Below are 27,714 nucleotides of genomic sequence, written 5' to 3' on the forward strand. Positions count from 1 at the left end.
ATAATGCAGTGTTTGGAGATTGGTGGATAATGCAGCGGTGATTGATGCATTTGCTTTTCCTCCTCTGATTTCTCTCAGGGGCAGAAGACGTGAGGCGCCCAAGTGTTTCTCCTCCTGGTGTGTGAATGGGCGGGGGGGGTCCTGCGTGGTGAAGAATCAAGGATTGAAGTCAACGCAGGTGAGTCTCTTTTTGTATGTATACCTTTAAATGAGTGTTTCTGTATTAGTAGAAACTGGAGGTACAGGTTGTCGGCGGCAGGCTGGCAGCTGTGTTTTGGCGCTGGAGGTGCCTAAAGTGAATTCATCGCCTTTATGCTAATATTAGGTTGTCACATTCATTCAGTTGGTCGTGTATACTCTTAGTACAGTTGTGAAGCTTTGCACTTATTCTGTGTCAAATCGGATAGAGGTTTGGGGAATAGAGGAACCCCTTAACCCCTAACCCTAACCAATGCTATCTGAGAAGACATCAATTTTAGAGGCTTGAAGTTTGTTTGTCGACAAAATGGTGTAAAAAAAGAAGATCAACATTTCTTAAATCGTACAAATGTCCTAGTAAGAGCTATTGTGGCTAACGTGCTTGCAAGGTCTAGCCCTGCGAGTAGAAGTGTCACAGCCGTTTGTCAGCAACATTGTTTATCTTAATGTTCTGTAAATCCGAGAGCAGGAATGACTAATTTGTGTGAAAGAATTCAATAATTTGAGAGCACAAATGAGCTATCAGTATGCACAAATTAATTTTTTTTTAAATCCCTGAGACTTACCAGCTCTGTAAGGACTTCTTAATTACCTGAGATGTCGCTTTGCCTGGTATTAAACAAAGCTTGTTACTGGAAACAGATATTTGCCTCCCCTGTCACTGCAGTTGATTTAAAGACTACAACTTTGTTTGCTCGGACATGCTCTGTCCTCCGCCGTGCTCGAGTGTCTTTGGTAAACATTTGATGGCAGCAGTATGTGTGTGGCCAGCGTCGGCTCACCTTGCAAAGCATGTTGATTTCATTAGGAGCACCTGGGGGGGCTCTGAGTAACAAAGTGTGTGTTGCGTGTGTTTATGTTTTTTGCAGACATCCGGGTCCGTGTGCAGTCTGACGAATGTACACACACACACACACACACACACACACACACACACACACACACACACACACACACACACACACACAAACACACACACAGAAGGTCATGGCTATCCTCGTCACCAGCAAGCCACCAGTTTATCCTTATGCAATATGTGGCTCAGTGCGTTCCACTAAAAGGGAGAATTATGTGGTGGAAAGGGAATGTAATTGGTTCGTCCACTGTATTATACAATACAGCTATGGCTTCATGGATTAGGAATTGGGACATCCCGCACAAACACTCACACACACACACACACACACACACACACACACACACACACACACACACACACACACACACTGACTAGATAAGAGTGGTTAATCTTGATTAGAGCAGTGTGAATGCTGAGGAATACGGTGCCCTGACAAACATCTGCCTGCCACACAGCTGAGTGGGATAAACCAAAGTGATTATTGTGGAAATGTCAGGCGAGGTAGACAGTGAGAGCAAGTGCAACGAGGGGGATACGACACGAACAGGAACATGACATGAGTGCTTCACAGTAAGTTCTCTCTCTCTCTCACACTCGATGACAGATTTTCCTCTCTCACGCCTTTTGCGGAGGGAAAATGTAGCCGGGTTTGATGGAGAGGCAGCAGCAGTGAAAAGAAATAGCGATAGACTCAAGTAGAGAAGTGTGATCTCTGAGGTTGATGGCCTGATACGATCTGCAGATATGAAGCGTGTGTAGGGCTGTAACTAAGGAGTATTTATCTTTATTGATGAATTGCTCTGTTATTTTTTTTGACTCTTTGTTTAGCAAATAGAAATAAGTAACACGATATGGCTTCTTTTGTCGGCGCAAAACCAAAAGATATTCACTTTACGGTGACATAAAACAGAAAGAAGCAGAGCAATTTTCACATCAGAGAAACATTTATTTTGATAGATGAATTACTTAAACGATTATCGAAATTGTTTGCAAGGTATTTTATGTCAGTCAACTAATTGATTTAATTGAGGGGCTCTTTCAGCACTAACCCGTTTTAGCACCCAGTTTAATTTCAGTTGGTTGATGTCTGAAGGTTGCCAGGTTGGTCAGTGTAGGCCCGATGGAATAATTGCTTTCCTCTGTGAAATGCGAGGGGTGCAGGCTTTCCGTGAACCTCGCTAAAGGGAGAAAAAAAAATCCCCTTCCTGTCAGTGGTCTCTCTTTCTCTCTCTGTTCTTGTGAGATCTGGAACTGATAAGTGTGAGGCCTCTGGTAACTGAACAGGAAGGACAGAGGGCCTGGCCTCGGAGCCCCTACCTCCGCACACATGTCCACCTCCCCTGCACGGGCAAACAAAGAGAGCAAAGCCTGCCACTTAACTTCAAGTTTCAAAACATTCAAGCCTATTAGAAGGATTATTATCACTTGTTGGAGTGAACTCTTGTTTTTCTGTTGTGATTTCTGTTGAATATAATAACAGAGAGGTATTTTGATTAAATAGACCTCTGCTAAATTAATGTTTTGCCACAGCTTCACACCGAAGCGCAATCACAACTCCCTTGTTCCAGTGACCAGTGTTAAGTCAAGTGGAAGCGCTTTATTAAACAAGCACATGGCAGAGCAGTGAGAGTTTAACATTCAACCCGAACAGCCAGAGGTCTGAAGGACAAGCTGTTAAACTGATAACCATGATGGGGCCGTTATAGTGTCTATACATAGATGGTTCCTGAAGCAGGTGCTTTAAGGGCGGGACAAGATGTAACGTATAGTGAAGTCTTACACTCGTGTGACTCTTGTTGCAATGTGTGGTTTGAAAGATCAGTTTTATGAACTCCCAAGGTATGTGATGAGTTTACTTTGCCATTAAAACAAAAGTTGTACTACTTTGAGCCTGTCGTGCAAATAGGGCAACATGTGTTAAGTATTTACTGCATGAAAACAGAAATTACAGACATGCTATGTGTAACTTCAGGGTTATAAACAAGAGAAGTTAGTGGAAAATCTGAGTGTCTGGATAGCGAAAAAGAAGATCTGTAATCTTTGTAATGATCATCTTCTAGGACATAATAACTACCATTATTCTTTCATGTGTAAAATGTCAGTTTAGTTATAAAAAGTATTTATCAAAGTACTATTAAATCGTCCATTTATACTGTTCTTTAATTAAAATCACATAAGCAAGAAGTTGTATATCATTAAGATGCTTTCTTTAAAAAGAAATTGTCTTATATTATCTTAAATTGTGTTGTCTGCACTCCATGTTAACATGGTCTCGAGTTAATACATCTGAAACTGGATTATTAACCATTGGGAAGCTACTTTCTCTTACATTTCCGTGCCATTTTGTTCTCTGCTGGTGCATTTTATTCCTCTAGATATTCTGTTAGTGTCCTAAAACATTCTTGGAAATGCAGGAACTCACTTAACTGCATAGTAATCATACAGCTTGTGTAAAAGTGCCTACCATAAAAAGCAAATACCAAGAACTTTTTTCGCAATAAATACCCTGTTGAAGGAATTGAACAACTCGTACTGAGTATCTTAGCAGTGAACAGTTTACCCATGGATTTTGCCCTTGAAGCTTTTGTGTCACGATGACCCAGATGGTGCAGAATATTAACTCAAAGGTTCATTATTGACGTGTAGCAAGTGAATGGAAAGAGGATTTTCCTGTACACTACCAGGCATGATGGTTTGGCTCCTTTTGAGATCCATCTATTATCTTATCTGTCTGGGTTTCCCTCAGTACTTAACACTCATGGGGAATTTCCTTATGCTCACCTTTTCACAATACCTACCTATAACAACTTTGGGAATCAAAGGCATATCTTTTACAGAGCTGAGTCTGTGGCGGAGATGTTCCCGGGGTGGTATCCTTCCCGTGAGAGAATGCGAGATAACGTGCCAGGGTAACAGCTGAATTATTATCCCATTAGTCACCGGAGAAAGAAAGAGGTGGATGAACATGGCATCCGTCAAGAAAGCGCCTCTTTTTTTTGGAGATAGCCTCTCCTAACTGCTGCCCAGGAATCTTGTAAGTCTCTCCCACTGACGTAGGAGCTGGAGGGTTAGGGTCAGGGAGCAGAGCTGGAGCTATCCCGGTGCTCTTCTGCTACTGATGACCCGGCCCACAGTCCTAGGAACAGAGAGGCTTAACACAGAGGCAGAACTCCGTGCACTGGACTAAAAATAGACATCAACCCCTCTTTCCTGTAGTAGAAAACAAACGTAGACGCACATGCTCATGCTTGTAAAGTACTTGCATCTCAAACCAGCGTGGGCGCACACCTTCAAAGGCAATCGCAACTGCTGGTGATAGTCAGGGACATGCCAAAGCATGTTTGATTGACAGGGTGACTGCGGCGGTACAAAGTGTCTGTGTACTCGGGACAGATGTTCTCCACAGCCTGCGCTGATGGGCTAAGTTGACGTACAGCAGGATGAAGCCATTAAGCAACACTTGGCTCCGAGATGAACTTCCCCGTTGCTTCGTGACCCCCGTTGAATCTGCGAGCCTCCTTTTACATCTTATGCTTCTTTGTATCGGCTATCTGTCTGGCTCTACTCAAACAAAGACATGGCAAAGAAAAGAGCACTGAACAAATGGAGTAGCGCTTGCTTTATTTGATGCAAAAATTAAAGCTGATATCCCTTTGACATGCCTTCCACGGATAACTTGTCAATTTCCTGCTCATGATGAATAGCCTGAATATGCTACGCTTCATAAGCCAACATATTAATTAATGGCATGGTGCAAAGTGTTTTAAGAACACTTGGCATTGAGATTCTGTTGGCTTGTGAATGGTCTACCTCAATACGACCACATTAACAAGCTTTTATTTCTGCCCGATGCAGCTATATTATTGCATTTCTCTCAGTCAGTGAAAGCAGTTACTGTGATCTCATTAGGTCTGGTACACTCTCGTGGAAAAATATAACCAAGACCCAACAAGCTTGACTTGACTCCACACAGCTTCTGCTAAATGTTCTATTTGTAATATGTCTGATGAAATGATGATAGTGGCAGCGCCGCAGGGCCCTGAATTAGCCCATCAGCTGGTCTGACTGCCATGTAAGTGGCCCAGTTTGAACATTTATTAACAGCAGGAGGACAAATATGAGCCCAGATCCTTGTTGCAGTAGAAGTTCACTTACAAACTCAAACGTTTACTTTATAATTGATACAATTACATTTACTTCAGTGAAAGGACCTGAAACTGAGCCACAGCTCTTAGATGTTTAGCCACGGAGAATCAAGAAAAACAGATGTTTTAGTATTAACAGATATGCAACACTTAAGAAACTGTGAAATTAATTTCGAAAGGCTTTGATATGAAATATGGCAGATATTACCGATTTATCTCCTCAAGCTCTGTAGCATGATTGAGTGTCGTACAATGAAGTCGCATCTTTTATTTTTGAAAGCTCAGGAATTTGCGGCAGACAGGCTGATAGTCATCAATTTGAGACTTTTTTTGTTAATTTTTGGGATCACGATACTGATGCTAATCCCAGTGAAGAGGATGATTGAGTCATCAAGGCAAAACAGCTGTCTTACGTGCTGCTCCCCCCCCCCCCTAATGGCTGATGATGACGGTAGTAGAGTGTAAGTGAGTGCAATTGACAGCGGAGTTCGAGCTTCCTCTGGGAGGAGGGAGAAAAGGCTGGATCTGAGCACAGGGGAAGCAGGCAGCAGGGTGGCCATGAAACATTCATGCACCTGGGGACTCTTTGCGTAAAGAGAGCAAGCTGAGCCAGTAATGAAGTAAAGAGCAGAGGACTTTTAATGGCTCTGTTTGTCCTTTTTTTATGAGATTAGCTCTGGTCTGGTTTCTTATATAAATTGCATTAAAAGCCTAATTGCATACAGGGATTTAGTGATGACTAAAAGGTACTGCCTGCTGCGGTGCCTTGTCAAAAATATTAGTTAAATTTAGAATAATCTAATTGTGGTTAGCTACAAGATAATTGGTACCACAGGTGTGTGGCTGGTTATAGCTCAGAGCTGGACAGCAGAAGGTGAGTTATTCCCAGCCCTCGGCCCCGGACTGTTGATATGACAACGCGGCGCCAAATGTGGACGACCCCAGTTGTGCCGCTGGAACAGTTGTCCCTCCTAAACTCATCCCGCTCAGCGGCTGCAAGCTTGTGTAGGGACAGAAAAGGCAAGAGACGAGCAGAGGAATGGCAAGATGAAGAGCAGAAGTAGGGAGAAGCAATATTTAGACAGCTGCACGTGTATCGCTGTCAAAGGAAGGGGGGTATTTTGGTGTCCTCAACTAGGCCTCAGACAAACTCCCGCTGCAGTATTGATGTCACTGCACCCTCCTGACAGCAGATTGTAAATCACAGGTCGCAGTCATCTATAGATTTACAAACACCTGCTACCTCTGTTCCTATATCATGGCAGTATATGTATCTGTCTAAACTGTGAAGCGAGAAAACTTGTTCACACATGTTTCATAGTTAACCTATCTGAGAGCTCACTGTCTCTCAGTACAGTAACGGTGGTTATGCGAGACCGCCGGTCACATGTCTGCGTTTCTGTGTTAGACTGGCCCTGTGCCTTGAGGTGGTGGATGGCAGCTGACTGCTCTGATTCACTGGGACTAGCACTAGTGCGTTGTGTGCCTCACAATGGACTGACTCATACCGAGTGCATGCGGAGCTTGTTCAGTGTTCATCTCTCAGACATTTCACTGGACCTTTCTGTTTGACTCCTTTGTTGCCTCTGTGTTTTGATGGAGACAGTGGTCTTTTCTCATGACTGTGCATTTTTCCGCATTGTTCCCTTTTTTCAATCCAATGAGAACGGTCAGTTCACTCCCGTCCTCGTACTGTGTTTTCTTGTAGCTGCAAACTAACACACTGTTGTCCTGGGGAGGGTTTGGACTGCCAGTCTCAGTTTCTTTTCACCTGACATGCACCCACATTTCACCCCCCACTGCACACGGTTCCCCCCTTCAACCTGCTGGATCCCCTACTGGCTTCCCACTGGATACTGCCAATAGTCTTGGGCCTTCCTCTGGGAGGAGGGAGAAAGGTTAGGTTAAGGAATTTCATACCAGTGCAGTTTGAATAATATATCTACACATTTGAAAGCTTATCAGGTTCCAAAACATTGTAAAGTGTAAATACTGTATAGGTTTAGGTTCCCAAAGTGGGTGCATTGGCACCCTGGGGTCCCTTAAGGATAGGCATAGAGTGCTACAAGATTTGTTCATCTACATATTTTAATGTGTCGGAAGAAGAAACGAGGAGATAAAGTAGTTCTCTGTCACATTTTCAATGTCCGTGCTTTCAATGGTCTGAATGAGGATGTTTTTGTTTGAAATTCCAACGTTTGTAAGAAATAAGGATAGTGACCGGTGTTCTCTTTGTGGTTTAGCTTTTATGACTTTGTTGTTTTGTGTGCTTCCTTTTTGAAAAAAGTTTTCTGTTTTGATCACCGCTGAGTAACCAGTTGTCTTTGTGCTCTTCATTAAACCCTTTTTGCTTGGCGACAGCATTCAGAGACACAGCATTAAATCTCTACCTGCGCTCACCCTCGCTCCCCTATCACATAATAACATGTGCAACATCCTCACAGCAGCCACTAATTGCTGCTGGATATTAGAGCGAGGTCTCCTAAGATACTGACCTTGCTTTAGCCAATCATAACAGAGTGTGTTACAGGGTTGAGCTGTGATCAGAAGAGTCCCCGCAGCACGAACAGGAGGAATTAATTATTCAGACTGGCTGCTCGCACGTTTTGCTGGACACCACATTTAATGACATTTATAATGGCATCTTTGTGAGAGATTAATGGTGATGTGAGACTATCAAAGCAGAAAATGCACAAAAGTCCAGCCAGACAGCTCTCTGCGTGCCAGAGACAAACACAAAGGGAACGATGGGTGCGAGCACTTTATGGCAGCATCCAGATTTTCCTTTTTGTTCTCAAATTCATCACCGAGGATATTACACAGCTTTCCTTGACTCTCATTCTGCGCAACCTGGAACATTTTGTTTCAAACTGACACGCATGAACCTATAGTAATGAGATTTGCTTAAATATTTATTGTACGAGGAAATGAAGAGGTAAAAGATTAGAGCCTTTCCTTACAATATTTACATCTCTGCCACCACTGTTTAGTTTCTACAGCTCGGAGGAAAGACTGAGTTCTGTAATGATCAGTAGTCGGGTTTCCGCTGACCTTTTACGAGACAGGAGAGCACTTCGATGGATTGAAAATGTTTTTGCGCTAGTTAGGAAAAAGGGGGATCGCTTTGCCTCGGTGTTCTCTTGAACCTGGATGACAACTTAAGCACTGAGGTTATTCAGGTGACAAAACTTTAATGTTGTATCCTTTAACGTATGTGTCCAATGATGAATACAGCAAAGAAACGTGTCCTCTTAATGAAGAGAAGGGAGAGTTACTGTCATTTTTAGGCCCCCCTAATGTGGAAGTTTTTTGAAGAACAAGGATGAAGAGTTTGGAAACTTAAGTCAGTACTATTGGTCTGGACTTGTTGATAGTAAGGTGTGACTTCAAGATGGAAAAGCTGCTGTCAAATATGCAGATCCAATTTCAGTTCATTGAATCTAAAGAAAATATTTCATACTACATAAAAAGATACATTGATGTATTGATATATATATATATATATATATATATATATATATATATATATATATATATATATATATATATATATATATATGAGGCATGTAGAAAAAGAAAGTAGGTTAGTAAATAAAAACTGTCAAGCACTGCAGCTTTCACAGCTTTCGTGTGTATTCGCTGTAAATAGTGCTTAGCAACAGCAAGGTTACTGACTCTGGTTGCATCTGCATTATGCTAATGTGATGAGAGCAGGAAGCCAATGGAGGCTAGTTGCGCTGCGGGGACACAAACGAAAGACTCATCATGCAAATTAGCAGGATGGCTGATGGCTCAAAAAGTTTAATGAGAGATAAGGAGCCAGATCCGGACCACACCTCCAGTGGCAGGTCAGATTCAGATGTTGAGAGCTCTGCTTAGATAATTCTATCCAACCAAATGTTCTTATCGCGACCACGAGCAAACATGCAAACAATCTGCCCTGTGTGTTTCCAGTCACATGGGCCTGAAGTGCGGGATACTCAGCGTGTCTGTCCTGGCATTTCCTGAGGCTTTGTAAACATACATACACACTCTCTCCCTTTCTCTCTCTCTCTGTCTCACACACACACACACACACACACACACACACACACACACACACACACACACACACACATGGAAGATTCCATTCAAACAAATAGTTTAATGTGTAATGATCATCTTTATATGTATGGCAAGGCAAGTGATTTACAGGTACAAACTAAAACCTGCGACTATAAAACATAAAACCTGCGATGAAAGAATGTCAGTCTGTTACTCTTTGTTATTGTTGCCTGTCCGCTAAGGAATGTTTAATCTCATGTAGGCTTTCCTGATTTAAGTAAGGGTTAAATTAAAAATAAAGTGTAGTGTAATACATTTAAGTTTATAAAGTCAAACCTGCAGTGATTCTTGTCACAAAAAAAACATGAATTATTGGTTAAAGCTTTGAGCTTGCCTTAAATAATTTATGAAATATGTTGACGACCGTTGTAAGTGTAATAAATGTGTGAATCTGCTTCCAACCTGCAGTTATTCCTGACTTAGAATAGAAAAGAAAAGCGGAAGGAAGTGTGACTTTATTTTGCACTTCTCCTTTTTGTTTTATCTTCTCACACTCATCCATAAACATATTTACAATAAAATAACTAAATGCGGGTTAAAGCTCCACAGCCAGTAGAGAAAGCTTCAACTACAACCATATAATCAGCTTCCTATGCATTTAGCATAATGTTTTTAGCAAATACACCAACGTTACTAAAGCCATTAATTGATGTTGTTTTGTGTGCGAGTATTGTATAAACTTAAACTTTGCCACAGGATGGCCATGCATTAAATAATAATCTTTCGATTTCACCAGTTGAAATGTGTGTGTGTGTGTGTGCGTGTGTGTGTGCACTGGTTTATCTAATTGATTTGGAGTGTTAAAGTGCAGGGTTCAATGAATACTCTAATCAAAACCTTAGAGGCCACTGCTAAATGGTAAAGAATTATTTAATGTGTCTCAGGCTCATTTTTTCAAGCCCACAGCTTTAAGTGGATTCTCCCATGTGGTTTAGCTGTGTGTGGTGGTCTACTAAGAGAGTGGATGTACAAACTGTTTGGATCCAAAGCTGTCAAGTTGGAATACAATTAAATGAACTGATATCAGTAGGTGTAAACCCACATTTCAATCTCTAAATGCAATGTCAGTGTCTCTTGCCACTATCTACTTTACCCATTTAGTTGCCATCTAACACAATTTCATGGTGCTGATACAGAATCTAAAAATTCAATAGCTGAGCATGTATGCTGGGATTATAATTTGGAGTCTCTGTGGGGGATGTAGGTCATCTGAAAGGCTCTATTTCCTCAAATATTGTAATCCCCATTTGTTCTGCTTTTTTCACTAGAAACACAGCTTTGAGGTCTTTTGTCAGACGACAATGCCCTGGGCAGGACAGTGGCTCTTAATGCTGTTTTGTTGTTTCCAGATGATTTTGTCTTCTTGTGTTTGTTATTTGCAAATAATTTTGAAATAGTTTGCTTTACTTTAGCTCTTTTTTTTCTCAAAGATTCTTTTATTTTAGCCTTTTATTTGGGGGTCAGAAAGAGGGGTTGGACATGCAACAAAGGCTGGAATTGAACCCTGGATGTTGCGGTTATATGACATACACTTTAACCACTCTGCTACCAAGGGGCTTCCCCTTTCTTATTTCTAACAATTTGGACCAAACACTGGAAAACACAGCCTCTTGTTTCCTCTACTTTCAGCTTGAACCTTTGCTCCTTGAGTTGTCCAGTCTGCTGCATTGCAAGAACAAACCAAAGCAGGTCGTGTTTATGGTTGAACTGGGGAGTGGGGTCAGCAGGATATAGCCATTTAACCTCGCTGGAGCCCCGCACTGCTCCGAAAAAGGAAGTCATTCATTTAGTCTTGAGTGATAAAGTGTGGCTGAATAGTTTACTCTGTCTGCTTTTTCATTGATAAAAAAATCATCACTTTCCCCAAACGATGGCTCTAATTCGCACTCAGCCAAACTAATTTCGTGCCTATTTGTCTGGGCTGGAGGAATAGTTTTGTGAAACCATCCATGAACATGAAACATTTGTTTGTTTATATATTATTTCATTATAATGGGGTTTTGGTCTGATTTAGTGACAAAACCTGATGTACCTTGTAGGAGAAAAAGGGGAAGGATTCCTCTACCCAGTGGCGTGTTCATATTCTGCTCCTGTGTTGTCTAAAGCTGATAACAAGTATGGCACAAGACAAGGCTGGCCATTGTTGAAAGGGCTTTTTCCACAAAAGTCATTATGCTGAATCAATGCTCCCTAGAGAAACAGCAGGCTCAAACGCCACACACAGAGATGGAGGAGTGCGTCAAAAAATGTAACAGCCCGAGGCTTCTTTCTGATGGTTGAGCAGGCCAAGGTACATACCACACACCTGCAATTATGTGGATGTTTTCAGCTCGGAGCATTCATCTGATGTCTGTCATACCTCTCTGAAAAGTGACAAAGAAAAAATGAAAATGAAGTGTTGGTTCACCCACTAAAACATATTTCCATACTTAAGGTTTTGAGATAAATGCCTCCAACTGTCTGTCTGACTATCGAGGGTAGGTTCGCATATCTTCCGCAGGCTGCGTGAGACAAATCAAGTGGAATCAAGTTCCAAAGCCAGTTATAGTGTTAGTACAAAATTCCCTTTGTTTTACTGTCCCTCTGCAGCAGCTCAGCAAGGAATCACTGTCTGGGGAAACACAAAGGGGGGAATATATTTAATTAAGAAGAATAACGTCAAACTCAGCCTGCACTAAGCCTTATATTAGCTTCAGCTGAACCTTTCAATGCATTTTTGAAGGAAAGCAGGAGGACTGTGGGTTTTGTGAGGGACTGTATGAACAGGATGAACAATTAAAGCAACAAATACCATTTTAGTGTCAGAATAATAATAATACAATACAGTATTATTAATTTTTTACAATATATTATTAAACAACATTATTGATATATCACCGTTTATACATAAAGTGCAGCTCAAAGTGCTTCATAGAGGAAAAAATCCATACAGACATATAGAGGTACACGAAGCAATAAAACACAGTTGTTAAGAGTAAAAATAATAGAATATAAAACGTTTAAATAAGAAGGCCAAGTGTAAAAACGGTGTATTGTCACTCACATAATCTTTTTTATTGTCAGATATCCAATGTACATACAAACGTGTGGCTAATGTTTGAGGATTGAGTTGAAAAAATGTTAACCTATCCCTTTAAGTGAGAAAATATGTTTTTGTTTTGTATTCTAGGGGAACCTTCCCTTCAAAATAGGGAAGCCTCGCATCAGGAAATGAATGTGCATGTACACTAGTGTCCTGCATTCATTAAATCATGTCTGCCGGTCTGTCTTTGTCATCAGCCTTGCAGCCTGTCTGGGGCGGTTCCACATGACAGCAGCATGTGTACGTATGGACAGCACATTTAGCCTCTCTGTCTTCTCCGTCTTATCTTGAATGTTTACACCCAGGGGTCAGATAACGTCTCATTTAAAAAAGAAAAAAAAAAAGTCAGAAGGTTGTGTCAAGGGAAGAAAGTATTACCCGGATGGAGCTGGATGCTCTGAAAAGTCTCTCTCCATCTGTCTGCATGACTGCATGGTACATGGAGCTGTGTGGTGGTGGATCCGCTCGAGGGGGTTGTGGAGGCAAGTCGGGGGGGGAGCAGGAGAGGCGGTGGGGGGTGTTTCTGTAAATAGCCCACCCTGCATTAAGAACCGGCATGCTGGGGCTGCGCTCTGTGCAGTCCTGAACTAAACCAACCAAACCGCCGCTCACATTTCCTCACAGCGCGATAGGCTGTGGAAGTCAGCGCTGACTGTTTCTCCACTTTATCCAGGTCAGATCTGATCTACTCTCACTAGCAGAGCACTGACGCTCGTGACCCCGGTGCCACCCTCGCTGCCAGCCAGTGTCAAAATAACACAAGCAGCTCTGCGGAGCGGCCTCCGCTGCTCCGCCTGCTGTTATGAAATCATGCCGCCCTCATTTTGGTTTCTAAACATCTACACTCGGATAAATTGTCAGATCAAAACAAAGTGTCGGCGCGATTTGATTTCCGCATTTCTCGACATTTAGCTGTTAGCAGAGAGTTTGCCTCGCAGCGTATGTGCAGTGGATATGTGTATGTGCTTGGAAGTAGGTCATTGATTTGGAAGTTGGACACTGATTATGTGCTGGCCTAGAAATGGGCTATAATTGGTGTCTCTCATACCAAAACAGCTTTTCATAAGTGGCAGTTATTTCAAGGTCAGGACAACAGTTGTGACTCATTGCCACACATGCATACAGACTTTATTTATCTCTTTCTCGGTTTCAACAGATTGCTGTTTCTAGAATCTGTTCAATCTTGTGAGATTACTCATTTTAGGATACATTACCACTGGGGGGAAAAAAAGACTGAATATCGTGTTCATCTCTGTTTATAGAGATCAGAATGTGCCAAATCGGCAGGCATGCCCTGTTCTGTCCTTAATAGGGGGTTTGATGCACTCATTCAGATGCCATTTGAGCCAATAATGTAAATATCCCTGGTCTCTGAACAAGCCAAGACGTGATCTAATCTGTCTCTGAGTCTCCTGCAAACTCTCCTGCAACACGTGTAAAAAGGGAGTTTTGATCATGACCATGTTGGAGTAAATCTTAAAGCTGGGAATTAACTGTCAGCTAGCATCATCACAACTCCCTCTCCCTGTCTCTCTTCATAGCTTGAAGCGAGCGCTGTATTAGATTCTGCATTGGACTTCTCCTGAGACGCCCTCAGGATGAAGCCTTGATATTGTTTTGTAAATGTAGCTTGGTATAGATTCAGCCCTGTCTACTGTATGAGCTGATATCTAGCTTGAAGAACTAGTTGTACTCTCTGAATGGTGGTTGTAGGAGGTCAAAAGGGCATGTTTGTGTACTTCCTGTTCTCTTCCTTAGTCTTGGCAAGTGTGGGTCAAGAATAAACATTGGAAGCGTGCAGGCATGAATGGAGATCCCTTATTTTTAAAGTGCCTGTATTCCCTTATGTGCTCTTGTGTTGTTGCATAGTTATATCGGAGTTTCTTTTCATAATGACACCAGGATGAACTCCAAAGAACAAATCTGGGTTTGCATATCATCTCGTGTTTGCATGAGAGCAGCGTCGTAACCGCTCCCTCCTCCCCTCAGTATGTCCCATACGAAAGATCCTCAGCGTGCGCCTGTTTAAATGAGCCCTCGCCATGTTTGCATTTGTTTAGGCAGAGAGGCAGAAACCAACAAGCAGGCACAGACCAAATCCTATCAAAAAATGACATCAGCCGCAACAGCTGCAGGCTGTGGCAATGGGAGGAGAGGAGGGAGAGAAAGAGAAGAGAGAGAGAGAGAGAGAGAGAGAGAGAGAGAGAGAGCGAGAGGGAGGAGAACAATTGACCAGAAGCGACACGGGAAAGAGAGGTGACCTGATTGCTCAGCTGGCCAAGAGCACGGGAAGGAAGCAGCAGGAAAGGCTGGTCCCCTCAGTCTGGCCTGGCTCTCTGCTGCTTCTGGTGGGTCCCTCCGTGGCCTTCCTCTCCTCCCTTTCCCCCTCCTCCCTCCTCCTCCTTCCCGTCCTCCTTCCCGCACTGCTGCCTGTCACGGCTCACTACATCGGAACAAAATGATCAGCTCTCACCTCCTCATGAACACGGGTCATCATGGTAGCCATGCAAAGGCTGGGCCCTTTGTATTAGATAGGGATCACTGATATCTGGGAGGAGGAGGTGCTGCAGACAGCTGGAGAAGTCAATATTGTTTTGCTTTTTACAGCACATATATGTAAGGGTGTTTTCATTTGTATTATTTGATTTATTAGCGATGGTCCTGGGGTTACCAATTTTGTGACACTATTCATTTTATATTTTCGCTCTCGAGGAATTATTGGATGTGTTGAGTGTGTTTCTGATTCGTCTCTGTACAAGGAAGCATGTCAAGTACTTCTTTCTCAGTTCCTGTAGCTCATAATGTAATTAATTCTAATCGCAATCATCGTAATAGCTTTTCAGATCAAATACCCAAGAGCGGTCCTAACAAAATAATCCATTCCTCTGAAAAACAAACACCCAAACTCTCTCTCACACACACCCTCTCTCTCTCCCTCCCTCTGTGTTTGGCTTTGGCTTGTAGAGAAGAGCAGTCAGTTGGATGGGGGGAAAAAAACATCAGAAAACAGAAGGACCTGCACATTTGCATACCTTTTTAGCATGTGGCTGAGGGAGCCTTTATTAAATTCAACCCCCCTTTGGGGTGGGTCCGACCATGAGGGCGGGGGCTGAGAGGGAGGGAAAGGAGGGGTGGTCTCATCTTGGAGACAGGAGGCACCATCTGAACCAGCAGACAAACAATGTTTCCTGACACGAGAACAAGGTGGCAGCAACGGCAAAGTGTTTTTCAGCAGACCAGCTCTGCTGTCCCTGTCTGGTCATGGAGGGGGGGGGGAGGGGAGGGGGGGGTGTTGTCGGGGGGCCAGAAACAAGCATTAGCCTTAAGAAGAGGGTCTCTTTGTGCAAAAAATAGTGATGCTTAAGTGATTAGCTCATAAATCACTTAGACAATTTTAAATCAATTATGAATAATCATTTAAGTAATTTATTTAGCAAAAAATGCCCAAAAATGTCTTGGGTTACAGCTTCTAAAAAAAGAAGATTTACTACTTTTATCTTTTAAAAGTCACTATAAATTGATTTGGTGTTTGGCTGCTCTTTTGGATAAAACTGCAGTGGCCATGAGGGTCAAAACACGACATTTCACAAAACCCAATTGTGAAATGTTGTTGTGTTTCAAAGGTCACAGAAATCTTGAGTGCACTCTACTAGCTGCCTAGTTGCAAATTCTGCACTTTTTGTTACCCCTACTGTAAAACAAAACAGGAAGCAAGTGCTTCAATAAGAGCACAGAGATGCTGTGTGTGTGTGTGTGTGTGTGTGTGTGTGTGTGTGTGTGTGTGTGTGTGTGTGTGTGTGTGTGTGTGTGTGTGCACCCAACAATCTGTAAGTATCTGTTCAAGCAAGCTAAGGCAGGCTGTGGCTGTTAGCACGTTACGCTAGTTAGCCTGTTAGCTCCCCGAATGAGCCACAATTACAGGTTATCTATAAGCTATTATCCCTGATAGCCCTCCACCTCTTGCCTTTTCATAGCAGTTGTATTCTTAGTGATTTAAAAATGAACATTTCTTTCTGGTTTCTCTTGAGACAACCAGGTGTAGGCTATGCACAGAAATATGACATATGTACTTCTGGTTACACTTTCTTTGTTTTCCCCCCCAAAAAAAATACTAATATTTTTTGAGTTTTGTTTACGCAAATGAAAAGTGCACTTATAAATAAAATGTATTATTATTATTATTATTATTATTATTATTATTATTATTATTATTATTATTATTATTATTATTATTATTATTATTATATAAACCAGTGGAAAACTTGTACTATTGACTTTTCAAAATAGTTCAGCACTGATCTATACCAACTTTCTCCTTTCCAAGTCTCATTTAAACTTTACTGTAGTTCACCTTGTGACTGGGAATCGTGACATTAATACTCAATTTCTGACAGACTTTGATATAACATAACTAATGTTGTTTGAGTTATATTCCAGGAAAAGGTATAAGCCTACCTCCAGAAAGTTGAGGGACCACATGGCAATGCACAACACTTGTGGTAACCGAAAAATACCCTTGCTCTTTGCTTTTGTAGGCCCCACCTTAACATTTGGCACACCCAAGGCAAGGGGGATGGGAGAAGGAGTATGAAGTGAAGAAATATCACAGATGTTAGTCTTCATGAACCCCTTACCCTTTACAGCCTTCCTGCTCAATCTGGCCTCTTTAGCCTCCGTTTTTTTTTTTCCTCCACAAAAGACAAATGACTTCTTCTAACCTAATTTCAGTTGCAGCATGCGAGAGGCTGCCTCGACGGCTGCCGGTCAATATAGTTTGAGTAGACACTGTGCAGATTCAAGCCTCTCTGGAGCCCAGTTGGCTAGTTTTCTACTCACAGCGTCCTGATTTCGGACTTTGAGAGGATTTTCTGTTGTAAATTCAGTAAACAACTTACACTTTCTCACATTAACTTGTTTTTGCGTCTATGTGTGCGCTTGCTTATTCATGCACGAGAAAGCTTTTCGCACCACATGCTGCCGGACCAGTTGTCTGTTTGAAGAGTGCAATGGAAACAGCAGGGTTAGGGTTTCAACCTATGCTTCGACCACACTGTGTGTCTGGTTTGAGACAGCGACAGGGGTCACAGTTGTGCGACATGCCAAACCCAGTCTGGTGGCAGCAGCGGAGGCGGTGGTGCTGTCACTCATCCGACCACTCAGTGGGTCAACTTGTACTGTCATACGCGGCGTAATCTCGTCGTGTTTAATTCAGGTTAAAGCAAGGAAAGCCGTCTCGACCTCATCACAGCCCAGAACTGGGCCTGTTGAGATGCTCTGGACCGTTTAAGGGCAGGAAGTGGCGGAGTGTCTTTGATTATTTGGCCTTTCTCTATTTCCCTCGGGAAATGTCTCTGCTTCAAGCCTGGCAGTCTTTGCCATAACCGGGAGGGACCTTTGATTAGTTCCTGATGTGTGGACAGCAGTCGTGTCTCAGGGGTCCATAGCAATTTATCTAGAGGATATTAAATGACCTAATGGCCATATTATTCGCACAGAACTAACCTGAAGGAATCTCTGTTTGTAAGGTGTTGAGATGTACAGCCACTGTTCTGTCTCGGCGTTCACTTGTCTGAGATGCAATTTACTGTGCTGTGAAAGTGTATATATTCTGCAATCAAGCAGACAAGTGGAGTCAACAGTTATTTAATTTCAATGAGCTTGATGTATTCCTCATTTACCAGGAGTAGAGCTGGTGGGATTTTGTCTTCAGGATGCAATAGAGGCCTGAGAAGCGTTGTAGTAAAGACTGTGCTGCATTGACGCTGGCCTCTCTTAGCTCTCTTCCCCCAACAGGAACTGGCTAATTTCCTGAACTTGATATACCATTCGGTCGACACGGAGGGAAACATCTGAGAGAGGGGATCTCAGAGAGTTCTCCGCTTTAAAAAGCTTAATGAGTGTTCAAACCTCTGGGTCAACGCTTTTTAATGTTTTACAGGTGACGCAGGAGTTTTTCTCGCTGACTTTGGAGGAACCTTAAAAGGAAAAGTGAGTAGTCAGGAAATGAAAGTTTTGCAGGGTAAAGAGGAGGAACAGTTTAATTTTTTTTGAAAGTCCTCAGATTCCCCTCATGCTCTGTCGTTGCCTCATTAGCAGAGTCATTCACAGATTTCCTCCATCTGCTCTCACAATGTCAGAAGGCATCGGATCACCTGCACAGCCGTCTGTGTGTAGTTTTCAATCACTACTTCAAAGAATGTGATGCTTATCTTGGCTTAGTTTATGGAGACAAGTGACTGTGTCTGTTTCTTCAGCCTTGGTAGCAAAGGTGTCAAAGGTCACAACCTTAGCTGGAGGTCATCTCTCTGCTCGCCTCCTGGTTGGCAATATGACCCTCTCTCCTGACAGACTGACCTCCTTCCCCCTTTGTCTCTCTCGCTTTCTTTTCCTGATGACCCTACAAAGTGGCTAACACGTGTAACTTCCTCCATTGATTTAGATGAACCCTTGACCGCGGCGTGATCCGCCTGCACCGATCCGCCTGCACCGATCCGCCTGCACCGATCCCTCCACCGACTGTAGAGCTTTGGTCATCCTTGTCCGCGACGCCATTTCGTCAAACAGATCTTTTGTTTTTCTTTCAAATGGTGGCGCTCAATACAAAAAAAGGAATAATTTCCAGACAAAGGACTTGTCTGCCTCTGTACAAATCAAGCATTAAACTTGTGCAGAGTATTACTTGAGTCTATTGATCGGAGTCCTCTGCAGTAAAGAGGGCAGTGTGCAAAATCAATGCTTTATTTTCTCCTAGGCTAGCCTTGTTCATGCTTGTTTTTTTGTCATTGAAAACAAGGAAGAAACCGTTTACTTCTACTGTATACAATCCTTTCTTTTTACTGTAGTGACTCATATTGGCAAATTCAGCCTTGCACTTTGGCATCTCCTTGGCCCAGATACCTTTTCACTCCTTATCTCCATCATATTCACATGTGTGAATCCCCCTCGTTACAGTGTTGTGTGGGTGCTGTCATGCTTTGTTTTTGCAGACGTTGTTTTGTGAGGTTATGTGTGTATTTTTGCCACTTACGGTAAATGTACAGCAGACTGTATGTTTGCCCTGGCTTGTTTGTTTATACAAACAGGGCTGCCTGCAACTAACTAGTAGTTTCATTATCAATTAATCGATTCATTATTTGGTCTATGAAATCTCAGAAAATCAGTCATTTCTGACGTCTTTGGATGTTTTATTTGATCCAATCAAAAGTCCAGAACCTGAAGATATTCAGTTTACAATGATATAAAACAGAAAAAACAGAGAATTCTTCGTATTTCTGCTTAAAAAAGGGCTCAAACAATTAACCAATTAGCATAGTAGTAGCAGGGTATCTTTCGATCAATCGACTAATCGTTGCAGTTCTATATACAAATATGCCTTGTTTACATTGGCACCACACATTGATACAACCCAGAAGCACCTGAAGACTTTAAAATCAAATGACCATTACAAATGTGATTATTTATACAGCAAAATATTTCATGAAATTGTCCATTTCATGAATAATTGACATGAGTTTGTACAGTACAGATGAAAATCGGACCCAAAATCCACTTTTCCAAGGTCTGTTTTCCTCCTGAATATTTTTGGAATCTGCCAACCTCAATAGCTTGTGGAAGAATACCAGCTCCTAAATGTGCAACTAAAGAGCTTTAGCTTCTGGTAATGAAATATGGATATGAGATCTGAGGTTCAGCCTTAGTTGGACATGAAGTCTAAAGAGGACGGAGTACCACAAAGAGGGGTCAGCGAATGGGAACATGGCTGGTGACAGGCTGCCTGCATGTGGGGTGGTTTCGCTAACGAGAAGCCATTGTGCCCTCGGTGAAGGTTAACTCTCTGATTCAGGGAGGCAGGAAGTGTTAGCTGCCTCCCCTGCACTTTTCCCATCCGTGGCCTCTGCCAAGCCTCAGTAGAACAATCCAGCCCCTGTGACTAAGCGGGAGGAAGGGAAAAGAGAGAGAGAGAGAGAGTCAAAGACAGAAAGAGGGAGAACCAGAGAGGAGGGGGGTTTTAAAAAAATAAAAGGAAAGAGGTCCAACTCTGCAGGGTAACATCAGGCTCCTACGTTATGCAAGTGTTCCCTTTTTGCTTCCCTCACCCGAGGTTTTTATACAGATTGTATGAAGCATGATGGTAACGCAGAACATTCGGTCTGTCCCCTCTTTACCAAAACAGCCTCCATTTAAGGCAACTTGGACATATTTTCCTCTACAATTGGAGCTGCAAAGTGTCCAGCTGAAGCCAGGTTTAAGCTCTGCACACACACACACACACACACACACACACACACACACACACACACACACACATGGATATCACAAAATGTACTTAGAGACAAACAACCCACACAGAAAATAGATATCTCAAAAAATGCACACGCAGACAAACACACAGAGGAAATAGATATCTCAAAAATATGCACACACACATAAGTCACAACACCTCATACCGAATCAACGATCGCATCTTTGTTAAATTATCCAGGAAATTGTTTGCGGTGCTTTGATAACACAGGTGTTTATATGGTAATACCTTCAGGAGGCTGGATAAGAATGAAACAATAAAGTCATTAGGGTGTTACAAGAAGAAATGAACACTGCAACTCAACACACACACACACACACACACACACAGTCTGGACTAGAACAGGCTGAACTCTTAAACACAAATTCATTAAATGAAAGCTTTTGTCAGCCGCCTTAATGACCCTTGATGTGTGTGTGAACCTGTGCCAAGTTGTCCATGGAAGAGCAATTTATCTCCACTAGTGTTGTGCTTGTATGGAAGATAAAAGAGAATAGAATTGAGTTTACACAAGATACAAGAGTCCATTCTTAGGAAGGTGGTCTCACCTAAGCCATTAAAATAACTCCACTTAAGGGCTTTTATCTCAAGTGTCGTGGTACAGAGTTTACGTAAGTAACCACTGATATGAGGTGACCAGCCCTCGCGCGGTTCTCTTATTGACACAAGGCTTATTTCCCATCTGTCAACATTTAATATCCTCAGTCGTCTTTCATAACTCTCTACATCCTCACAGGCAGCAACCTTTGCTGAGCTCCCTCTGCTCTTAAGTTGTGTGAGGTGTCGTCCATGCACCTGTAGGCGCTTCTGAGCTCAGTTACATGTTCATAGACAACTTTGTAGTTACCAGGAGTCACATTACTCCTCTAGCATTTCTTTCACCCAGTTCACCAACTTTGATGATCATATTGCCATGTTTGTTGACATTGCTGGTCCCAGCAGTCCTTGTCTGACCCTTCTTGACAAAAGACCTTAGCAGGTCATGCAGGTTGTAAACAAGTTAATATTGGATGGAGTTCATCGTAGTCTGACACGTCTCTTGGTCAAGTCACAGCAGGTCAAATCTCCTAATCTGACATTGTGACTATCTGGAAAGACATAAATGTTGGACTGATCCTAGCTTACTGTAAATAGTAACTACTAAATTCAAACTACTCTGACTGAAAAAAGTAATCTCTTTTTCACATGTTACTGTCCAACTACTCTGGACAAGACTTCCAGACTGGAAAAAACATAGATGCGTTTTGTCTGTTTGTCCGGGTGAGGCGCAGTGAAGGCGACAGACAGGCAGGGTGTGAACAAAGATGTCTGTCCACAAAGGTGCCCTCTCTCATCTGATCAAAGGAAGGGCTGTACACAGCATGCAGACGCTGCTAGCCTGCCTCTGTAGGTAAATAATGAATAGGTCACACCTGGTGGTCTCTTACAGGCTCGCTGCAGCCTCCGTCCCTCTCTGGTGCTGGTTTGGGAACATAGTGTGTGTGCGGTGGTGAAGGTCTAACATAAATCAAAATTCTCCTGCAGTCTCCATTTTTTTGTTGTGTTTTCTTTAACCTTTAGCTACATAGTGTCCTCTTGTATCGCACTCTAAAGTGCTTTAACAGTGTGTATGTGTAGTGACACTGCGACACAATAAGAAGCATCCTGTGTGTTGGACAACGTTAAGATACGGTCAGTGCCGCTACAAGGTGACAAATGACTGGCTTACATCTCCACAGGAAGCTAAACTAGAGACTGCGCTTGAATGTCCATCATGAGGACAGATGATTTCATAACAGATGTCTCTAATGCCTTGGGACCACACATGGCTAAAAGCTAATCCAATATAATTATTTGTGATCACCTCAGAAGATAAAAGGACGCGCATAAAAGATTTCTCAAATACCCAGTTGAGATGTAATGCATCATCAGTCATGCCAGCAGTCTCCCTTTCTATCAAGAAGGATTGTCTTATTAAAAATCCATGCAGTGTATTGAGCGGAAGTGTACCAATCATACAAGCTTTCCATAAAAATTCCTGGTGCTGCTTCACAATCCGCAGGTAATGAGCTGCTACATGCTGAAGTGGATTTCCTATATTTTTGCGGCATTCGAAGAAAGGACAACGGTTGCAACAAAGAATTATTTTCAATTTCAATCAATCTACTTCGATGAATCTATTAATATTTAGTCTCTAGAGCCAAAGGAGACTTCTACAAATTGCTTTTTTTGGCTGATCACTCCAAATCTGAAAGATTTTCAAGACATAAAACAGAGAAAAGCAGCAAATCCTCACGTTTGAGAAGCTATTATCGCTTATTGATCGACACCACAACTGGAATTGTGCCAGAATCTTTACTGCGCTCAGTCTCCACTCGGGCTACTGAACTGCTCAAAGTCCCTCAGCACTGTAAACGTCAATCCTTTTTAGAAGTACTTTATTTATTCAAGAAGAAACTCTTTTAGAAGAGGTGGATATGACTGCTTCAGCCCTGCTTATCAGCAGCGCGGGCCGTGTGTAGCAGAGATAGCGTGCGGCGAGTGCGTCACAGAGAGCGTGTGACTGGAGCCGGATCCAGGAGTCAAACAGTGTTTTATCTCTTGTATATCAATCACGGTGCACTGTGGCCCCTGCGCACACGAGCACCCGAGCTCACCGCATTGTTTGTTGTAGCAACAAACCTGCTCTCAAGTGGTATTGTGGTGCCCTTGTTTTTTCATTATTCTTTTTTTATAAAGGTTACCGCTCTGTTGTTAGGGAAGCGATAGAAAGGAGTCCTCAGACTGGAGGTTTGCAAAGCTCAGCAACAGCAAGAATAGAAATCATAGGAATTCTATTGACAGAAGCTCCTCCAGTCTATAGTCTTAAAGGGTTTTGTGTTAACACAGACGCCGCACGAGGCAACAAGCTGCACTCTGAAATGCACTCCACTCTGCAAGATAAACTCTTGTCATGAAGGAATTAGAGTAACTATCTGCTTTGTGTGTTTTTTTCCTTGTGAGCGAACAACAAAGCGACTCAAAAAAATAATGTTTACTGGGCTGCAAAAGAGAAGAGGTGGAAGTGGAGAACAACACCATGTTTCCTGTCTAGTGATTTGTAAAACTCTTGAATTAATGTTGGCCTGGAAAGCTGGCTCTGCTTCCAGGGAGTTTTCCCTATAAACAGTGGAAAGGAGACTCCTGCCCCGCGAGTTCTTTCCATTCTTTCCACTATGTGCGCGCTTGCACAGATTTACAAACGTGCACATTTTTCACTTTTTTAACCTCAAGATATTAACGATACAAGTCGACAGTTGAAGAATAATTCTGTTCCTTACCGTTTGCACGTCGTTTATTTTGTTTGTGATAATATTAAACATCTGGGAAAATTGCTACAATAAAATCTGACAGGAGGAAAAACAAACTGTGGCTCGATGATGAAACGGGTTGCAATGTAAATCCCTGTATTTGGAAGCAAAAGTGAACACACCGGAAATGTCAGTACCATTGCACAAGTCTGCACAACTACGCTAAGTACAGTAGGTACTGCAGATATCTACATTTAGCTTGGGGAGTACCATGTTATAATTACTGCTCTGGGTGACAAGAGTCATGTCAAAAAGGTTGTAAAACAGCTATAAGTCAAATATAACCAACAGCCTGTTGAATAACTTTAAGGGTCCACACTTATACTTTTCATTTGCCTTCCTTGTACTTTTTGTTTTTTGCTTTGTGTGATCAAGATACTAAATTATTTGCCCGAGGCGCTTCTCCATTTTTTTTTTGATGCTTCTCCTTACAACACTCAAGCCCAACGAGGCCAGGAAAGAAAAACAAGTTTTCCAAGTTTAGTTGTTGAACATAATATTGAATCTTGCACACTGGTATTGGCTCGTGTCCCACCAGACCAATTTAATCCGTGATTCAGCTCGTACAGTGCATCCAGCAAAAGGAATCATGTTATTAAGCCCCCTTAATGAAACAGTCAGGGTGGACTCTCCATATCTTCTTGCACAAAAAAAAAAAAAAAAAAGCTCATCTAAATGGAAAACACATTGTCTTCATTATTTGCAAGTGTTGAATGAAGGCAGTTGCCATGGTTACGGCCGTCGGAGGCTGAAGCCTGGTTTGAGGCCAGAGGGGCTACAGGAACAAAGTGGCTCCTAATGGGGAGATTGTACAAATGGCTCTCTGAGAGGGTTATATATCGCTGGCATTTTCATGTTGGCCAACACAGTCGCAGCGCAGCAAACGATCAGTTTCACATCATATCCTCGCGTCAGCGCCGGCTCTGCTTAATGAAACAAGATAAATCTCAGCAAGTTATTTGCTATTCCACATCACAGTCGACCAAATATTCTTCGAAATCCATTTCTAAATGGCCATTCTGTGTTGTTTTCCAACACATCCGCTTTTAAAGAGCCGTGAGGAAACTTCCAGTGTACACCAATCAAAATGCAGATTGTCTACACAGCATGGTGTCCACCCAGGAGAATTACAGCTGAATACTAAGCAGGAGAAAGCTCTCCGTTTTGACTGCTGTTTATGCTTTTGAGAGAGGAAGAGGGAGGCAAAATGAGAGGGAGAAACGGCAGCGCTTGATTCATTTAGTTGTCTGAATGTAGGTTAAATTACCTTTAAATCCCACACAGAATTTCACATTGCAGGTATATGAGTCACTTGGCAGCTGATAAGCGGCAGCAAAGACGTGCTGGGAATCAGGACAAGGTGCCTTTTCGCGGAGAAAGAGAGAGACACATCGCTAATAATAGAGGAAGTGGTCATGTGGGACCTTTCTGCCCTCCGATTCATGTCGGGTAATAATTGGTTTACCTCATACGACGCCTTGTGTTTGGACGGTGGTGGGGCAGCGGTAAAACAAATTACCAGGGGTTTGACCTTTGGCAGCCAATGCTGACCCGAGCGAGGGAGGCTGCCTGACAGGAACACCAACACACCTCAGCACCATACAGGCCAATCTGGATGTTACCGGGTTGAATAGGATCTGACACGGACACTTACTGACTAGGGTGGGAGTTTGGTTAACACTTAATACTGTTTCCTGCATTTATATACATTTATATCAACCTAGCAAATGACACATTATAATGAAATGGGTTATCGTGCTTTCCATAACAATGGTAGTCCATCAAAAGAATTTAAAATTATATGCAAATTGCTGTAATATTAATGCATCCGTCTAATGCGGTAGTCTTACTTACGCTCTCTACTTACTGTGTTTAGCTTTGTTAATAGAGACCCGACTGGCACTTAACGATAGATAATGTTGACTAAAAATACTTCTGTATCTATATCTTGTATCGTGTTAATCAGAGCAGGTTTTAAAACATGAATACAAGCAAGCAATTAAGTTCTGGTGTTTGCTGGTGCTTTAAAGCTCCTGTAAGACTCACCATCGTAAATGCATTAAGGTTCGGCACACTAAAGGCAGCTTGCTGTGTCTTGTTTGTGCAAGGTTTAGTTTAAACTCGCGAACAGGTTGTTCACAACGTTTGAAAAGAGCTCTGTTGCTGGCCTTAAAGCCCGTTTCACGTCTTTGTTTATCTGAGAAGAGAAGAGTTCTCAACTCTCAACACTCGTTTGTCCTTCCTGGGTTCAGACATTTTGCAGGGGAGGATCGAGCGGGACTCTCTTTTTTCTTCTTCTGGTGTTCTCTACGAAATGTTCATTCATGTGATGAAAGAGATTTGGGACTCTTGAAAGGCCTGGCCTGACATCTACAATAATATCCATTCGTCCGCAGATCAAGAGTAGATATACTCCCAATTTGAATTCAAATCCCAGGGAATTGTCTACGGCCTGCAAGGCACGTAGCACTGTCTCAAACAGGCACCGCTCGATATTATAACACAATTTGTATGTTAAAAAGGTGGCCCCTGTTGTTTGGATGTGTTTCTAAGTGTGAGTGTGTGTGTGTGCGTATCGACCAGTGTAGGATGTGTCGCTGACAGGGCAGCCTCTCTGGCCATTGTGTCGGGGAGGGGAGGCTGCTTGCTTTCAATCCATTATTGACTAATCTCATTAGTCGACGATCCTAACGCTGAATGAGCCGCAGAAACTGACTTCTCTCCCTCCCTCTCGTCCAGATACACCAATCACGTGCGAACACACAAACACATTCACATGCACACATATCGAAGCCCTCTGCCACAGAGAAGAGGGAGTCACTTGTAATTATGGACAGCAGTTTTTGAAAGACGGAAGTTTTTTTATTGCCCTTAATTAATCATTTTAATTAAGTGACTGCCTATCTCTGCTTTCTACTGGATTAGCTAATTATATGCTCAGCACTTTCTACTTGTGTCCTGACGTATGTGCGCGCGTTCCCCTCGCCTTTGTCCCCCTGGCTGCTTGTACTGTATCACCGTGACAGCCTGTCCGGTCTGCTGCTCATGGATCGCTCTCACCTGTGCGTCTGTAAAAACAACCGCTTTGCATGTCAGCTCGCTCCTGACAGCGTAAACTTTGCAGTCATGGAAAAGGAGATGCAAAGTGTCAATTTGATTTGCACAGAGCATTATTAATAGTGGCCGATCACGCAGCAGTTTTACATCGTTGTTCGTTTGTTTGTGTGTGATTGTTTGTCTGCCAGTTGACTAAGGCCGCACACCTCTGCAGTATCACCCAGCAGAGAGCGCAGACCGCTGCAGAGAGAGAGATTCATGACCCAGCCAGCCTGTAATTGCTGATGGTTCAGCAGTTTTCGGGGGCTGAAACGGTAGGATACGGAATTTCTCAGCTTTTCCCGCTTCCTGCAGCATTCATTTCCTCCTCCTCTCTGATCCAGTGAGTCGCTCTGTGTCTCCCTCAGTGTCTCGCTGCCTTTCACACCTCCTGTCTGTCTGTCTGTCTGTCTGTTAATGTGTGTGTGTGTGTGTGTGTGTGTGTGTGTGTGTGTGCGTGCGTGCGTGCGTGCGCCGTATTCTTCTAGAAATGCTACTGCAGGCAGCATTGTTTATGTTCACCTGTCAAGCTACCTCAACTTGCCTGATGGATGATGTAGAGCTCTGTTGTTTGCCAACAGCTAGAGATGGTTTGTAGC

General features: G+C 42.7%; 1 protein-coding gene across 3 annotated transcripts in view; it reads left to right on the top strand.

Moving 5' to 3' along the window:
* Positions 1-27,714, top strand: part of LOC115024540 (zinc finger MIZ domain-containing protein 1-like) — a 105,823-nt gene that overhangs the window by 28,740 nt on the left and 49,369 nt on the right. For 2 of the 3 annotated variants that reach the window (XM_029456222.1, XM_029456224.1), the window contains exon 2: positions 79-178. The gene's annotated coding sequence lies outside the window, so the exon portion shown is untranslated. Of the gene's footprint in view, positions 1-78; positions 179-1,067; positions 1,098-27,714 lie in introns of all 3 variants that reach the window. The other variant, XM_029456223.1, reaches the window with a different exon arrangement.

Source organism: Cottoperca gobio, chromosome 19 (assembly GCF_900634415.1).
Source record: "Cottoperca gobio chromosome 19, fCotGob3.1, whole genome shotgun sequence".
Taxonomy (NCBI): Eukaryota; Metazoa; Chordata; class Actinopteri; order Perciformes; family Bovichtidae; genus Cottoperca; species Cottoperca gobio.